We start from the raw sequence: 5,442 nt of genomic DNA, 5'->3' as shown, positions 1-5,442 counted from the left end.
CATAGGTGGAAAAAAAATTATTTTTCGCAATTCGTACAATTGAATTCATATGTGTTCTACATAGAATTCATATATTTTTACCTAGTTCGTATTTAATATGTTAAAAAGTGTTTATACCATGAGAGCACCACTTAAAATAAGAAATAAGAACTAGGAAAAATGTATGAATTTTTTGTAGAACACGTATGAATTCGTTGTATAAAGATATAAATTATGAAAAATAAATGTTTGCTACTTTTAGGATTCGAATTCAGGACCATGAATTCATCCAACAGGAAATTTAGGGGTGGTAATTCGGTTCCGGTTATTTGGTTATAACTGTAATCGAACCAAAATTTTGGTTAATCGGTTAACCGATAGTCGAAATTGGCCGGTTCGATTTGGTTACCGGTTATTAAGTTTTAAATATATCGATTATTCAGTTTAACCGGTAACCGATCGGTTAAACCTAATAACCGATTAAATATTAATTAATACATATATTTATTATATTCGAATATTTTATAATATTTTATTTTAAAATTTTAATTTACCTTCTTCAGGAGATGAATTCCTTCAAGAGATGAATTCCTTCTCCCATTGTAGTCTTTTCCGGCTTAGGAGTTTTGGGCGAAAATATGTGCAGATAATATTTAATTATATTGGGCTGGTCAGATAAAATTTTAAATCATTAAACCTAAATTTAAAAGAGATAATTGGGTTTCAGAACCAATTTAATTGAAGATGGGCTAAACTCGTTAAATTAAATTAAATAATAGCTTAATATTGACAAGCAAGAAATAGATATAAAAATAATAGCAGATGCATTAAACTGCCCAATGAATTAAACAAGCTAAATCGGACCATTATATTGGTTAATCGAACTAAAAATTGATTTGGTTTTTGATTACCCATTTCATGGTTAATCGGAAAATTAGTTCGATTATAATCAAATCGAACCGATTACTAATATGTATAGGAACTAATTTGTTGCTTAATTAAAACGAGTAGGTGTCTGATTTGTTAGTTAATTAAATTTAGGCCTCATCGTTTACATTGGCAGGATAAGTGTTTCGCTTGAGATTACCTCGTCGTTCATTATAAATTTATAATTATCAAATTCAGTTATTACCTCGTCGTCTGATTTGTTCTTTATATATTTAATTACAAGTTTATATAAATTTAATTTTTGTTCTAAATAAACATATAAGTTGGTGGAGTGGATAAAACCTCATCCTTTTTTTTAAAAGACATGTTAACCAGTTAATTCGGTTAATCGATTAATCGGTCTGATACCAGATCGATTAATCGGTTAACCGTACCAAAAATCGATTCGGTGTTCGGTTAGGAGATTCGGCATTAACCACCCCTAGACTTGATTGACATCATTAATTGTATAACATTTACATTCACTTTGGCCGTTAAAATATGGCTGAGCTTCATAATAATTATCATTTTCATCATTATTATAAAGATTTATTATTAACAACGAAAATGCCATTGTAAATCATTATAGCTATTTTATTTTACAATAATGTTATTTGGACAAAATTATTCGGACAAAATACGATTAAATATTTTATAAAATAAATTTATTTAAAAAATTTGCTTCGAAATAAAATAGAATTTAACTAATTTTATTGTTTTCTTTATATTGTAATTTTTTTGTAATTTTTTAATAACCTTTTTAATTATTATTATTTTTAAAGTACACAAATTACAAATAAAATAATAAAAAATAATAAAAATTGTTAAAAAATTACAAAAAAAAAACTATAATATGAAAAAAACAATAAAACTAACTAAATCCTTTTAAAACTTGAATCAAATTTATAAATAAATTAATTTTTAAAAATTTTTAATTTAATTTTTATCCGAATAAATTTTGTCCAAATTATTTTATATCTCACATTAATATGACACTTTATATCTATTCACAATGTGACATGCTTTTCCCGATAAGCCACTCAAAAAAGCATGGCACATTTTACCGTAAAGAATTTAGATGGGGAACAAAACCGGTGGTTGTGATAATGATTTCGAGTTGTAATTAATATTTTCGTGATAAAAATTATAGAATGTGACGATGCGATTTCACCTCACTCTCCTTATAAAACTTGGTTATTATTTTTAATTAGTAGAAGATGACAACATGAATCAACCTCTCCCATTTAGAACTTCGAATTATTCAATATTGTTTTATAAGGAATCTATATATAACACACTCCCCCAGTCTCATAAGTAAAATCCCGTTACTTTTAAGTACAGAAATCAATATATAATACGATTAAGGATTCATGCGCTCTCCTTAATCCGGGGTCCTACGTGGCATGCTTAAGAATTCAAGGTTTAAAATCCCTGCAATTCTAGAGCTTCTGGCTTAATATCATTAATCTTACGTGGCAAACTAATTCCACGTAATTTCTTTTAAGTTTATTCATATTTTACATTTAATATCGTTTAATCTCAAATACCATGATCAGTCGCCATCTCCATTCCATCCCAAACCTCAAAAACCATGACCAGTCGCCTCCACCACAATCCCTTGAAACTCTCACCGCCACCACCGCCTTCGCCGCGCCGGCCACTATCGAAATATGGCACCTCTTTCCCTCCACCGTGATTTCCCCGCCAGCCATCTGATCTGCCACCTTCCCAAAATTTGGGGAAAACCAGAACTCTGCAACTCTCACCGCCACTGCCGCCTTCGTCGCGCCGGCCACCGCCTTCGCCGTCGCCGCCATCTTCCACCTCCATTTCCCCATTCCCCGCGATTCCGCGATCTGCCACCTCCTTTCGAATCGACTCGCCAATAATCTGAAAATCATCAAAACCCGTTCGTACTGCCTCCCGCCTTGATTCGCTTCGCCACGCCGGCCACCGCCGAGATCGACACAGTCCGCCGCCTCGCCATGGTAAGTATTCAATTAGGAAAGATTATATTTGACTATGATTAGTGCTCAATTATAGAATAATGAAATTTTGGAAAGATTTACCAATCGATCAATAATCTGCCAATTTTTAGGGTTTAGATTTAACAATGGGAAATTATTATGTTAGGAAAGATTACATTTCACTATGATTAGTACTAAATTTTAGAAATATGAAAATTTGGAAAGATTTACCTATCGAGCAAATTCTTAGGGTGGGTTTAGGTTTAACAATGGAAACTTTATAACTTACATTTTAGCTATAAATTCATTAGTTTGAATGAGAAGTTTATTGCCGCATTGAGTTTTACAGCAGCACATTCTACTGTCTTCTTGCTTATTGATCCTTTTGCTTATTTCTCAAGGTATACATTATATCAATTTTATTTTATTACTATTTTTTTTAACTCAATTATCAGAATATATGTATGATGAACAATTTGGCAAATTAAACTGCATTATATATTTAAATTTCGATTTGTAATTTTGAGCTATAAATTCTGTCGCGACTATAGGCCGTCCTTGAGCCCGGAAACCGTCCTTGAGCTCCAAAACTCGCCGTCGCTCAAACTTGCCTCCCCTTCCTGAAGACTCGCCACTGTCCATGTGCCGTCGTCGGAGACTCCTCTGCCTCGACGAACAAGGCAGCCACCCCGGGCTCTCACAAGTGAAAGGAGAGTCTCACACAAACAGGTAAACTAATAATTGTTTACTGCCTATGTGCAGTATGTTGGGAACATGCTTAGAAATTGATTGAGTTCCACATGTATTACTTCCGTCTATTGATCATTGCTTCTGGTAGGGGTAGTTTTGGAACCCATGGTATTCTGATCTGGTGTTTTTCGAGATGATGAGGAACTATATGGTTGGTTTTGGTTATTGATTCGTTTATTTTGTAATTGAAACTGGTGCTTTCAATTTTGTATCTAATTTTCATATATTGGTGGTGTTTTCAATTTTGTAACTTTAGTGTTATTGTGTCTTTCTATTTGTTAGGCATCTACAAGAAGTTTATTATGCCATATGTTTACATGTGAGTCTGTGATTGAACTGGCCAATAGAGTAAACAATAATATCCTGTCTGAAATTGGCGCCGCCCGCCTCCCCTGTCTGAAATCGACTACTAATCTCGCACGTATTGTTTGCTGCTTTCTTTGTGCCACAACTTTCTATTGAATATCTCTACCAGAGCTTCTGCATCTGAAATCTGTTTCATTCTATTGAATTCTTGATTGAAAAAAAAATATTAAATTGGTGGCAGCAGCACAATGACTCGATCTTATTACTGTTTGCTAAATTTAAAATGCTCACTCATCTGGAATTTTAATTTCTATCTCAAAGTTGTTCTTTCATTGGACTATTAGGATCACATTTTGATATTGGTTGATGTTTTGGTGGGATTGTTGTAAATTTATATAGACGTAAAACAACATTTACTATTGGTGGGATTGTTGTATTGGTTGACATTTATTTTATAGAGTCTATGCATGATTATACATTTTTGGTGGGATTGTTGTATTGGTTGAGGAGTATCAATGCATTTACTATCCTGCTTCGGGTTGTTGCTCTTATGAATTTTTTGTTTCTGTCCCTGTGATCATGTTGGAAAAAATTGTTGCTTTACGTGTAACGTGTGTTTTTTGTTTTGTGATTGTCAAAATATGCCCTTTTTTGCCGCTTTAATTGTTGCCGTATATTGTAGCCGTGCTCCACGGTTGATGAATCAATTCTCCGGATGAAGTTCTATTTAATGCTTCAAGGTTGCGTTGACTCTTAAGAGTTATGATTATCAAACCGTTGGGATGTCCATGTGTTTATGCTCATGAGTTTTATTTTTCTACCATTATAATTAGGGGTAAATTTAGAATTCTATTGGTTCTATAGTGTAAAAGTTCACTTTAGCATATTCTATGTATTATTTATATATGAGTATTGTATAATAAATCATGCATTATTATAACACATAAAATGCTGGAATCTACACTATTCGTGGGATTTTGCATACATACATATTCGCATGTACTTACACACACACACTTTCCATATATTGCAGATTGCAGTTCTGCAATGGTTAACATAGCATGAGCTGGCCTGGGTCGTTTGGGATGGTCCTGCAGCTTGGAAAAACGATGCTAATAGTTGTTTATATGTCACCAAACAAACTACCTGCATATTTCATATTAGCTTTTGCAATTCAAAGTTGGCATAAATAGTTTTAATGAGGGAATGTATTGAATAATGGATTCATGATTCATCTAAAAGAAATGAAGCACCTGGGAATGTAAATTCAAATTTAATGAAATAAGTATTTCTGATTTAGTTAACTTTTAATTCATTTTAATGTGTGTTGTGGAGTTATCTGATCACATTCTTTCTCCCCTCTTTTTGTATTTTGTGGTGGAATCTGGCATCGAATATGTACTATCTTTTGTGAGTTTTGAATTTGAGGAATTTTTCTTTATTGTATTCTATAGTTAGTTTTGAATTTGAGGAATTTTTCTTCATTGTATTCTATAGTTTCTAAATAATATTC

At 32.5% G+C, this 5,442-nt stretch overlaps 1 long non-coding RNA gene across 1 annotated transcript; it reads left to right on the top strand.

The window, feature by feature from the left end:
- Positions 1-2,302: 2,302 nt before the first annotated feature.
- Positions 2,303-5,233, top strand: LOC131021289 (uncharacterized). The gene is made up of 3 exons (XR_009100915.1): positions 2,303-2,894; positions 3,425-3,602; positions 4,963-5,233. It is a non-coding gene; the product is annotated as an uncharacterized LOC131021289 (long non-coding RNA).
- Positions 5,234-5,442: the final 209 nt, after the last annotated feature.

This window comes from Salvia miltiorrhiza, chromosome 4 (genome assembly GCF_028751815.1).
Source record: "Salvia miltiorrhiza cultivar Shanhuang (shh) chromosome 4, IMPLAD_Smil_shh, whole genome shotgun sequence".
NCBI classification, from domain to species: Eukaryota; Viridiplantae; Streptophyta; class Magnoliopsida; order Lamiales; family Lamiaceae; genus Salvia; species Salvia miltiorrhiza.
The sequence above is the reverse complement of the archived record's forward strand: the minus strand, read 5'-3'. Positions and strand labels throughout refer to the sequence as shown.